The 13,039-nt window shown below is 40.7% G+C and overlaps 1 protein-coding gene across 1 annotated transcript in view; it reads right to left on the bottom strand.

The window, feature by feature from the left end:
* Positions 1–9,886, bottom strand: part of slc8a4b (solute carrier family 8 member 4b) — a 109,267-nt gene extending 99,381 nt beyond the window's left edge. The window contains exon 1 of the mRNA XM_044341521.1: positions 9,791–9,886. The gene's annotated coding sequence lies outside the window, so the exon portion shown is untranslated. The remainder of the gene's footprint in view (positions 1–9,790) is intronic.
* Between the last annotated feature and the right edge of the window lie 3,153 nt (positions 9,887–13,039).

Consider the following 13,039-nt stretch of genomic DNA (forward strand, 5'->3'; position numbering starts at 1 on the left):
ACACCTTAGCAATATATACTTGATAAGGTGATAATACAGTATGCCAGTGTTATGTTTACAGCTTGTTGCGCTGCCCCCAATCATCCAGAAAAACAGTTAATGCTGCTTTAAACACAGATCTGCTGATAATTTATTAATGAAAGCGTATCTATTCTAATTTTCTCATTCTTCTGGTATCATTTACTTTAAATTATGTGATAATATTATTAGTGCAACAACAATTTGTTCAAAAGAGCAGTATATATGAGGTAGAAAAAACAAAACACTAACCATACTGAATCATGTGACCCTCTGTTTTTGAGCATATCCTCTTAACAGCTTTAATATGTCCGAGTGGTTATACTGCTGTTTTAATACTTCAAATGCAGCTGTATCGGCTTGTTTCTGTGATTTGAGGAATGGGAGCATTGTCATTGGACATTTAGTCAGGGCGGTCTAATGCACTTGATGCTCCACCTGTTGAATGCTGCTCTGCACTCTGATACGGGGATGGAGGCCTGTACTGTATGTCTGATTAAGATATTGTACTTACATAGTTTTCATTTAAAGGTTTTGCACTCTGCTTTGTTAACACTTATTCGAAAAGATATTTTGCAACACACAGCGGGAGTATAAGCTGCCATTTTAGCCTGAAAAGTACTTGGAATAACCTGCTGCAGCTGAAAAAAAGAAAAAAGTTGATCCAGTTATACAGTATTAAACATTTCAAGGTCGGACTACAGTAGTTTGTAGTATGATCGGAGAATAAGTATATTTTTACGGGAGTAAATATGTTGTAAAGTAGAATTTGCACACTCAACTAGAAAAAGGAAATGTTCAGTGTTTTAACAGGAAGTTTAGCAATTGTTTTATTTTACGTGTTACAAGTTGTTGCAGGAAGTGTGGCCTCTCTCCACAATACAACGCAACGCAGTGTTAGAGCCAATACACATGCTGAAAATCCTGGGTTATGTTTTTTACCCGGGGGAAATAGGGAGTTTTCCTGGGATGGAGATTTTCCAGGAAATGCTGTGATTTTCCAGGAAATTCCTGGTGTTCAAGCCTAACCGTTATATGTGATAAACTGCCTTGGAAATGGTGAATTTAATGCCAATATACATGGAAAGACAGAGGAAAGCCAAAGTGATGGGAGGATAGATTGAATGAGACAGACATGGAGAGAGGAGAGATGGAGAAAATTAGAGAGTGAAAGCCATGCAAACAGGATAGAGAGAGAAAGAAAGCGAGAGAGAAATAACAGGGCAGAGAAAGAGAGGGAGTCAGACATACACAGAGAGAGAGAAAAACTACCAGGAAACCAATGGGTACGTTTACATGCACACTAATATTCCACTATTATTCCAAATATGACAATATTCTGAATTTGATACAAGTCATACAAACAGCATATTCCGTTTGGATATTCTGAATTAGGCTTTATTCCGAATGTAGCATTTTCCGATTAAGACGTGGGATATGCCAGTATTATTCAGGTTTTAGGAGCATTCTTTGGACATGTATACTCCGCATTCGGAATATGCGTCTCAACGGGGGTTTGTACCTCATTTTACGACACATGACCCTCTTGCCTGTGTACCCCTACGGATCTAAAATGACATATGCTGGAGCAGGAAGGCAGACAAAAAAGAGAGGAATGACAGGAGAGTGGAGAGCTGCTCTGGAAAAGCAGAGTGCATCTTCTCCATGACGAGGACAACCTAGGTACTGGATGTGCCTATAAATTTATAATATCAGTCATATCAATATCACTTATAAATATCAGGCAGCAGCTCACTAATGTTTTTCACCTTGCTGGTTTACTTCACTGCCTGCGGAGAGCTTGTGATTCCCGTTCCCACAGGGGCAGAGGGAAACCCTGAAAACCCTCTGCATGTACACGGGAATATTAGTGGAATAGTCATTTTCATTGGCCATTTAAACAGCTTAGCAGGAATATTGTCTTTTTCGGAATACCATGTAAACATAGTCATTCAGAAACAAGCGCTTCATATGTTTCACAAGCAATAGCCACTACAAAGTGCTTCATGTTTTCCTCAGTTTTGCTTATTGCTTCAGAATTTCTCCTTAAAAAGAACACACAATGCTTTCTGCAACTGAACTCTTCAAATGAAGCCTATTCAAGCCTATCCGTTCAGAAAAACTTTAAAAGGTCACTGTATTCTTATCTGTGCCTGTTTTCACAGCTAATCGGATAAGTCTGTGATTGTCCATTTCACGTTGTGCATTCCATTCATGAATTCAAAAGAGCAGATTGTGCTGAATCTGGCCTCAGACAGCAACTGTGAAAAAGACAGAGGCAGCTCGGGTTGTGGGTTTTTTTTTTTCTTCTCCTTTCTGTCTCTTCCTCTATCTTTCAGAAATCATAACCACCTTAGTCACTTTTCTCCACTTAGCACAGTCTCACGCTGCCAAGCATCAAGCCGTCCCTGAAATGTAATTTAAGTCAACATCGCCAACAACAATAACATCTCCGAGACAGTCTGCCCTGTGAATCATCACACACACACACACACACACACACACACAAAGACACAGACAGAGTAAGACAGTGTAAGACAGATTCACAGACACAGTTACTACCTCTCACGCACACTGTCACCGGTTTGCATGTGTGGTTCATATGCTGAGGTTACTCATAAAACAAACGGCTCCCCTCCACCTTACCGTTTTCTATTCTTAGCAGCAGCAGCAGGGTGAGTCTCTCTGCATATCAATGCCCAGCTCATCTTTAAACATCATCTGGTGGGATGACAGTGATGACGGTGCCATCAAGTGTGTTTGTAAATTCATTTTTTGTGAGATTGAAGTTGCTCTGTATTCACTTTTTGCGAGTCTGAGTGTACTCATTCTAGTTTGTGAGTGTTTTTGCATATGTCTGAGTCTGCAGGCATGCTGGGCAATGATGGTAACTACTGTATATGCAGACCTGAGGGCTCAAGGACACTGAGATGATGAGTGCAGCAGCAGTCATGTGGGATTGTAGCTAATCTTTAAAGATCAATGAGATAAACTAGTTGAGGGGTTTTGGCAGACTGGTCCCTCCATGACTCATTCTGCCCAGAAGTCATCAGCCAGCAGCCATGCATGACCAGAGACTTACATGGTACATGTTAACCCTATTTCAAAAATCTGTATTAATTTGAAAGTGTTTTGATAAAATTGTTAAATTATTAAATGACTGTTTAAATAAGCAAGTCAGAAATTACTGACAAACTACAATCCAACTCTGAACAGTGCATTCTAGAGAGGATTTTAGAAATACTGAGGTTACAGTACAAGCCCGAGTGCCCCCGTCTCCCAGAACATTTTTAATATTTAGCTGTTTTTAAACATTTTATTTACTGTAACTGTTCAGTTGTATTGTCTGTGACTTCTATTTCCAAACATTAAGAGAAAATGCATTTTCAAAGTTTTGTCCATGCTGACAATAATAAGATTCTAGTGGCCATCCAGATTCTTGGACTGACTCGGTGCGGTAATGGTTTCTGCCTTCAGATAACCAGTACCCCCTGATGGCTATCCTCTACCTCTGACCTAGGTATCGAACTGGCTCCCACAATCTACACACGAGACCGCCTGCTTAGCCTGCTTTGGGAATCAAAATTCAGCCTGGCTTCTATGATCACCAGCTGTCATTGAACCATTGAAACCTATTTATTCAGGAATGCCTGACAGCTGGATTACAACGAAGATGTGTGGGTGCAAATAGGTGTTGGAGGTTTGAAAGTACCCCAAGATGGCACTCCAACAGGTCATCATTGGAGGAGGCCCACTCTGACGGTCGACAGCACTCGCCCAGTTTTATAGGACTGCGTCAATGCCCTGGCCCTAACAGTTCGGCCAATTAAACACATTATAGTGAACCTTCCAATCTGATTCTGTGCAGAAATTATACCTCTATCACAGGTGTATCAGGATAATCTCAATCAACAAATCTAAACCTTTCCAAATCTGTTAATTAAAACATTGGATGTTTAACCTTAGCAATTCCCATCATAAATTTTCAATATAAATGAATTTAGATCTCATGTCAGCCATACCCCAGGAAGACAGCTTCTTAATTGGAAGGAGCTACCAGAGGACCTCAGAGATGAGCACAAGTCAGGCACAAAAATAAGTAGGTATTACAAAATATTAAAAAAAAAAAAAAAAAAAAAAAAACTTGAATGACCTCTCTGGCCTCTGCTTTTATATCATTCGTCTTGGAGCATCTACATCTAAAACTCCATATATGGTCACCAACCAGAACATCAGCAAACTATTGGATAATTATTGTTTGTGTTGCACAATACAATTCTTAGAACTCTAACAATACAAGACTTAGTCTTACTCTACATCTTTGACTTAGATGAAGGATGTAGAGTGTCTGTGTCAGGGGCAGAAACCACAGCTTGCTTTGTAGGCCACCAGCTTCCTGCTGATCTAAGCAGGGGTGTTAACTTGTACTTGCACAAAAGTTTAGTTACAATTCAGCTCAACTGAAAAAAAATTTCCATCATGTGTTTTAGTTCATTGTCAATTTTCACTGAGTCTTTGCAGAGAATTATTTTAGAGGTAGGTTTGGGTGGAGTGTGTCTTGGGTATACCATGGTGAAACCTTCAACAGTGCAATCAAGCAACACTTGAAAACTGCTCCTCCGTGAACACCTCAATACTTGAACCTTTTAACACTCTGTTGATTGTTTCACTACTTTAAACACTTATCTACTTCCAGTTGTTTCTTACTTTTTGAGTCACTGTATTCTTGCTTTATTGCCTTGATTTGCCTATAAGTTGCTTATATAGTTGATAAAATGTAATGTAAATATAGTGTGGAAATACTGAAATGTTTATGTATAGGCCTAAAAATATAAGAATTATATACAGAGTGAGTATAAAAATACTGCAATCAGCCTGTAAAATATCAACCAAGTGTGTCTTGTCGGTTGAGGACTTTGCCTCTGCCATATTTTGCAAGAGGTGCAGTGAATATATGCCACCAATAAGTGATATATAACCACACATTATTGTTGAGAGAAGAGAAATATTGAAAGATCTAACTGTTCTTTCTATGATCACACTCCCTAGTTTGGTCAATATGTGGACTAAGCAAAATGGTGCAAGCCGCATTCAGCGCTACCGGCTGTTAAGACTCAGTCCATCATTGGCCACCTTCCCTCTGAAGGACTAAGTGTGAGGGCCAGATCGGTCTGCTGTGCAAGTGAGATCACTGTTAGTACATCTAAAACTGCTGCCCAGCTTGAAAATCACAGCATTTGGCAATAAATGTGTCAAATGAATCCCTGAAGTGATGCTTTGGGAGTGATTGGAAACTGAGTGGAATGAATGATGTGAGGCCTGGCCAACCTGTTTGGCCCCGTGAGGGAAATCAGGGTGATATTAGGTCAGCACTACTCATCTTTATTGGATTTTTTTTTCTTTAATCTCAGAGGGGTGTTTCATCCAGAATATATCTGAACTCTATATTGTTGCAGTCCTCTGTGTAAGTGATTATTGATTTTTTTAGCAGAGCATTTAGTTTCCTTTGATATATGATTGTGGTGCTTTACTTTGATCTTACATCCTTCTAGGCCTTAGTCACATTGTATAGAACTGATTTTTAACTTTTTCTTTGTTTCCCAACAGTCTCCTGCTGAATTCAACTCTTCCAAATGATATCACTTCATCATACATGACTGCACTGACTGCACAGTTTCAGGACAGACAGACCATGTTGCAAAAAAGCACCACCCTCTGGCCTTTATTCACAGTAGACTCTCCACCAGTGCAGCGAGTGTTGAGGTGCCAATATGTGATGTGGCGTTTGGGCAGAGCAGGCAGCGTATTGGGCACCTTCCATGAATGTCAAAGACTGCATCAAATAAAACGGGATAGGCCAAAGGCTTTGTTTCGCAGCCAGACAAGAGATGAACACCGTGATATATCACTGTCCTCGCATTCTATTGTAATAGTGACTTAATTAATCAACCTGTAGGCAGGAGGCCATGCTGTTCAAAGCCTCGAGGGGGAACTCGCAGTTAGGTTGCAGTAAGATTAAAATGCCTCCTGAAATTATCTCGATTAAAGCAGAAGTCTAAACAGATGAAGGAGATAGAGTGGACTTTCTAATTTTTGGATCGAACCACTTTCCGAACACAAAATTAACTTAATTAAAATGTTTTTGGCGAGTTGGTCAGAGAGGTTGAGATGAGAGCTGAAAGTTTAATGATTCCTGTGGTGGAAATGCTTGAGCACACAGGTTGTATTTTGCTGCACACATCAGGCAAAGGCCAATATCTTAAAAAAACATGAAAATTATGACTTTCAGAATCAATAAGGAAAACATCATCAGGGGCTGAGTCTTTTTAGAGGGGGGGCATGAGGGGACCTTATAAAAGACTTGGCTTGTGTTAAAGAGTCACTTAATGTCAGGCTGAAAAGCAGTGTTTCACTGCCCTCTCTAGTCGAAAATGTCAAGACGGTTTCTCTGAGGCATCTCTGCCGGATTTGGTTGGCAGTCTCCTCGGTTGCGCCTGTGACCACACCCATCAGTGATGTCATGGTATAGTGACATGCCCAGGAGTATACCTCTACATCACTGGAGGTCAGGACAAACAAGACTTTCAGGGGTTTGTTAGTTATTCTTTATTTAAAGAAACAGCTTACTTTTGACTCATTAGTACTACTTGTAGAGCCCAGTATTACGATCGTTACAATATTAGACGATTCTGCACCTCATGATTGACATCCGTGACATAGATTGACTTTCATGCGTCAGACATATAATTAAAACAATGTTTCTGTTTCCATTCAGTGTTTCTCACCAAAGCACAATGATTTTTTGAACCTTTTAAAACCTACATTGTTTATATACATGTTTACTTGCTATCTGGTCTTCCTTCATTACTACATGTGTGAAACCACTGGTAGGATTGTGTATTGTATCACCTGTGTCCACATGCATGTGCATCCTTGTGCATGATGCAAACAAAACGGGGACGCACTCACTCATAAAAACATTGCTCCATTGCACTGCTAGTGGTCAAAACTCTACAGGGTACCTTTAATGTTTCTTTTTTATAACCTTGACCACAATCTTTCCCTAACCACAACCAAGTGTTTTACTTGCATAACCTTAACCATATCGTCTTGGAAAAAGAAGCTGTTAATCTTCTTTATTTCTTCTGTTTCCACTTTCCAGTCATTGCCAATTACATCTTCCACCTGCCACACCATTCAGAACACAAGAAATCTGTCTCCGGGGATAACAACCCCCCACTGACACTACTAACAGCATGAAGCACACACACAAACATAACATGCACACACACACACACACACAGGAGAGAAGAGGATTATGACCACAGGGACTTTCCTATCCCTCTCAGCGAATGGCCAGACATGCTAATGCTGACTGTAGCGGGATCCCCAGGTTCAGTAACCAACAACAACACAGGTAACCAGAGACCGGTTCCAGCGATACACATAACCAGATTAACATGGACAAGAATAGAGCCAAGATGTGGGTTACCTTCTTTCCAGCGAGGAAGTGAGTGTGTTGTTTAAGTCATTAATGGATTAGTTGAGGATACAGTCACAGGAAAGGAAGACACAGACAAAGAGGTAAAGTCTTGGATATTTTTGGCATCAGCACAAACACATAGAGACTTAGAAGGTACAGAGGCAGCATGCTTATGCGCATATAGCACACACACACCTAGAGGCAAACTATAAATGTGACAGGGTTAGCCTGACCAAATCAATGTCAATATTGACATTTCAATATCCTCCCACAAAGCAATGAATAAATGCATGTGTTTTTATTTCCAAACACCTGGTTTCTCTGGGTAGGCAGTCATTTACTGTCAGTGCTCATCCGGGATGAATAGCAGGACAGGTGGAACAAAATCAACACAGATGACGTTGACACACAAAACAAACTGTTGCAGTGTGCGAGATAGTTACAAGCAGAAGTAAACACAAAATGAACTCTGCTGCTGAGGGAAATCCACTCAGAATCATCAACAAAGTGTCACGTTGTCTCAAAAAGTTGTGTCTGCGTCATGGCCTATAAAACAAGGCAACTTTTCAACATCTTAACTCAAAGAAGTACCCTTTTTTTTTAAACTTTGATTATTAAATCATTAAATCTTGCTGCCAGAAAACATTTAAATAAATGAATACAGCTTCGTCTGTGTTGTCCAAGATGTTGCCTCATGTATCACCACCCTGCAGACATGACCCACACTGGATTGTACAGTCAGTAAATGCCCACTGGATCATAGCAGCGAGACGACACCAAAGCTGCTTAACACAAAGACTTATTGTTGCTGATGTAAGCTGAAAAATGCTTTGAGATATGCAAATTAATTTATAGCCTACATTTCCTTAGACAGCTTGGCTCTTTGAATTATTGAGTGGGCGACATGTCTTTAGTTTAATTATTTATCATTGTTGAAAAAGTCATCGCCATCATCATGCTGCCCTCAGTTCAAATACTGTCATTAAACTTCCACCACAGTCATCTTCATCACCATCACCATTATCATCTAACAACCATTTTCATCATCACCAGCACCAACGTCATCATTGTCTTCATAACAGCAGCCTCATCATCATCATCATCATCACCACCACTGTGCTGCCATTAGCTCAGCTGTCATCCCTGTCAAAATTACCATCACCAGAATCTTCATCCTCATCATCACCAGTGCCATCGTCATCATCGTCATCATCATCATCATTATCACCACCATCATCTTCCTCATCACCAGCCTGCTCCTCTTCATCCTCATCGTAATCACCAGCACATCAACACCATCATCATCTTCATCACCATCATCACCCTCATCACCATCTACTGTAGATTATGGTCATTCATAAATTTCAAAAAAACACAACAACGATGATGTCTACCTTCATCATGATATATTCCCGATGTAATCAATATGATTAATTAAACCAACTGGTGCTAATGTGCGTTCCAGTTTACTCCACCATCATCTTCATCTTCGTCAACCCAGCCTCAGCGTTATTTCCTGAACTCAGATTCAATGTATCTTCTGCTTGGCTGTAATTGTCCCTGGTGCGTTTCTCTAGCGCAGTCTGACCCGGTGCGCAGTTCTCCGGGTATGTTCACTAACCCCTAACCCCTAATCTCGTCCTCCTCCGCCGCCCACCGCTCGACCCGCTCGACCGGGTTATACCCCCGCAGCTTTGAGGGAATATCACTCACCGTTTTCCACCGAGGCTCTCCCTCCAGCAGAGAGCATCACTCTGTTCAGCCGGCGCCGGTCAAGATCTCCGGTTTACGCACGTACGCTGTCTCAGTAGTGGAAGATGCGCGCTGTATAAAAGCTTAACAGGAGCTCTAACTGAAGGCGTGCCTGTGTACCGGGCAGGGCAGCACTCTGCTGTATCGCGCACACCTGAAAACCCCCCGCGGTCATGCATGGCAGTCCGGTGCCCGGTAGATTCCTCCGCGGTCTCTCCCTCAGCTACATGATTGTTTTCTCTGTGATTCCCTGGCGTTCACCCTCCGTCTGAGCTGATCTCTCTGACAGGTTTTGTGCTCCTCATTTACGCACGCACGCACCAATCTGTGCAATTGACACCACTCTGCAATTAACGAAACTGATCAAAGTGATCGCACCTCGTGCATCACATTTCTCTGTATACTTCTTACACACACCGACTGTCTCCAGTCACACACGGCTCAAATATGACAATGAGAGCAACTAAAACAATTATATATAATTATAAATGCATATAAATTCACCGTATAATACACACGTTGTTTGCGTCTTCTCACCGGTTCGGTGCACTGGAAGAAGCCCAGATCTGGATCCGTTCATTCAGTTATTCACTCATCCCTCTGTCTGTTCATCCTTCCCTCCGCTCCGTCCCTCATTCAGCAGCTGAATAAACGGATCTTCTCCTCTGAAGCGGCGGCGGCAACGACAGAGCAAGCGCACTTCACCCGTTTGCTCTTGCGCCCTCCTCTCTCTCTCTCTCTCTCTCTCTCTCTCTCTCTCTCTCTCTCTCTCTCTCTCTCTCTCTCTCTGTAAAGGAACATCTCCCTCCTCTTCCTCCCTCTCTCTAGTACAGAACAACAACACAGAGAGACGAGGAGAAAGATATGGAACTAAGAAAGAGGGGGAAAAAAGAGATGGAGACTGAGGCTGGATGAGCTGATGTGAGCAAGAGTAGGGGGACAGAGAGCTGAACTGTGTGACCGTTACTTTGTGTGTGTGTGTGTGTGTTTGTGTGTGTGAGAGTTGGGGTCATAGGATGAATATTAACCAAAGGAGCGTGCACTGCCAGCAGCATCTCCACAGCACTGCACTGATAAAAACATAGATTGTTGGAGGAGAGGAGAGGAGAAGAGAGGAGAAGAATTACTGAGCTGAAAAGCAGCAGAGGTGAAAAAACGTAAGACAATGATGGGAAAAAAAGATGGATGGAGGGAGGTTTAAAGTTTATAAGTTCAGAGCTGCAACTACTATTTGCATTATTGATCAATCTACCAACTATTTCCTGGATCAATCTTAATTTTCTGAAATGTCAAAAGAATAATGAAAACGCTTATCACAGTTTGCCAGAGCCGAAGGTTGTGTTTTCAAATTGCTCGTTTCTTCCAACTGACGAAGAAAAGAAGCACATTCTCGTATTTGAGAAGCTGCAATCAGAAAATCTTTTCTTTTTTTGCTTGAAAAATGACAAAAACAATTAACTAATTATAAAAATAGATGCAGATTAATTTTCAGATCATCAACTAATTAACAAACTGTTTCAGCTCTATTCAAGTTTATAGTACAGTGTTGGCGTCATTTCTTGAGAAAACCTCATATTTTGACAGGTCAAAGGTCACTGTACAGGAGATAAAATAGAAAACATCAGTAATGATGCAGAAAATACAAACACTGATGTTTGTATGAATTTAATGTGTTTCACCAGAAAACAATGTTGTTTGGATGGGAATTTATTTTGAGATTGGATAAGTGCTGTTCTGCTTCGCCTCACCTCACTACAGAGGAGGAGGTGAAGAAGAAGGATAGCCTAAGATGAAATGAGATGAGGAGTGAGGGGCGAGAGATGGATGAGGGAGAGAAGGGCCGTGAGAATATTGGAAAAGTGGACAAGGCGAGGCGAAAGAGCAGAGCAGAAGAGGATGGAGGCCAGGGAGGAGAGATGAGAAAGGAAAGGGAGGAGGTAGAGAGAAAGAGAGGTAGGCGATGAGGGAGATGTGGAGATGGGGGGGAAAAAGGAGCGGGAGAGAGGAGAGGAGCGCTGGAGTCGCTGTAAATAATGAGAGAGAGGAGAGGAGTAGTTTTACATTATCCGTCTTTTCGACACAGTTGATCAGAGTTCTGTCTCAGTGTGAAGCATGGCCTTTACACCGCAAGCTAATTCACACCCCGAGGAGACACACACACACACACACACACACACACACACACACACAAGGATGCACAAACAATTCCAGTCAAACTCTTACATACATCGAGAGAACATCGAGCTTCACACATACATAACCATCCACAACCAAATGTGTTCCAGCTAAATGCATAAACTGCCGAATCTGAGCTGGACAAACACACACAAACACACACACACACAACAGTACAAAATACGCATGAAAGAACAATACACATCCAGCATGCCTACATACACATTTCTATAATAGCTGCTGGGGAGAGGAAAGTCTAGAAATTAATAGAACTGAGGATTCTGTGAATAGCTGTACATGTTATATTAAAATACTTTACTAATGAATAACATGGTGGGCTGTGTTTAGAATGGGGAAATATTCTCCTTGAGAATAATTAAAAAGGCAAAGATACTAAGCTCTCTTTCATCTCCTTTGTTGGAGGAAAACGCTACAGATATTCTGTAAAACATACTTATGAATATTATATTCCATTTCTACCAATAGATCCCCCTAAATCCTACACACTGGTTCTTTTAAAGTGCAGCAAGATCTTCTCTCTGTTGCTTCTGTTAGATTTCATCAATCTTTGGTGTTCAGGGGCATTCCAAGATTTGATTTAGATCAAATATTGTTTTCTTGACCTTGTCAAATTCAGTTTATGATTTCCCCTCCTTTCCCAGAATGTCTTTTTATTGACCCCTTGAAATGGCACGGTCTTCCCGGCTTCCAGCAGAAGTTATTGTATGCGTACGAGGCCTTGCCTGATCTAGACAGACTCAACATACAATATCTTAAAGTATACAATCTGGTGTAGAAATGTATATTTTTGCATGTTCTATAACATATTTCTTCCTCCTGTATGTCTGTTGGACAAACTGGTACAAAATGGTCTTAGAAAGAAGCCCTCGCTTTTCTCTCTGCATTCAAACTTCACTAAAGAAAAGGTTTAAAGAAAAGGCTGTGCTGGAAATACTGTTTTGTATCTCAAAACGCCATCATGTTCCTTTGGAATTTGAATCTATTTTTTTTAGTTTACATGCAGTGAGATGCAGAGAAAGAAAAAGTGCAAGAGAAAGATTTAAGGCACTGGCTTAAATAGAAAGAAAAAAACGTATCCTACAATTCAATACAGGCTTCAGTGATAATGTTTTACATTGCTCTTGTTGATACATACATACAACAAGTACACACAAAGCAAAAAATGGACAAAGAAATACAACATCAATAGTCGTTTAGAGTGAAAAAGAATGTTTTTTAGGCTCATTTTTTCTTTTAAACTCTGAAAGCTACAAGTCACTGATTGCGCCTCTAAACTGAAGCACTCAGACTGCTCATATGGTAAAGCCCATTGGCTTAAAGCTACAGGGTGAGAGCCAATTGATTAGAACATAAAGGTGATACATCATTGAAAATAAGTATCTATCACTCAAATTAAGGACAGAGGGTCTGCAAACACACTTGTCTGGCTCTGATGAGTGTATTTCCAATTAATGAATTGAACTCATAGTCACTTACTCAAAGTCAATGAACATGATCCAAAGTAAAACTTGAATCTAATAAAATCATTAGAATCTGTATATGATTATATTATGAAATATTTATTTAAAACTAGAAAAATGACTCCAAAAT

This window comes from Thunnus albacares, chromosome 22 (genome assembly GCF_914725855.1).
Source record: "Thunnus albacares chromosome 22, fThuAlb1.1, whole genome shotgun sequence".
NCBI lineage: Eukaryota > Metazoa > Chordata > Actinopteri > Scombriformes > Scombridae > Thunnus > Thunnus albacares.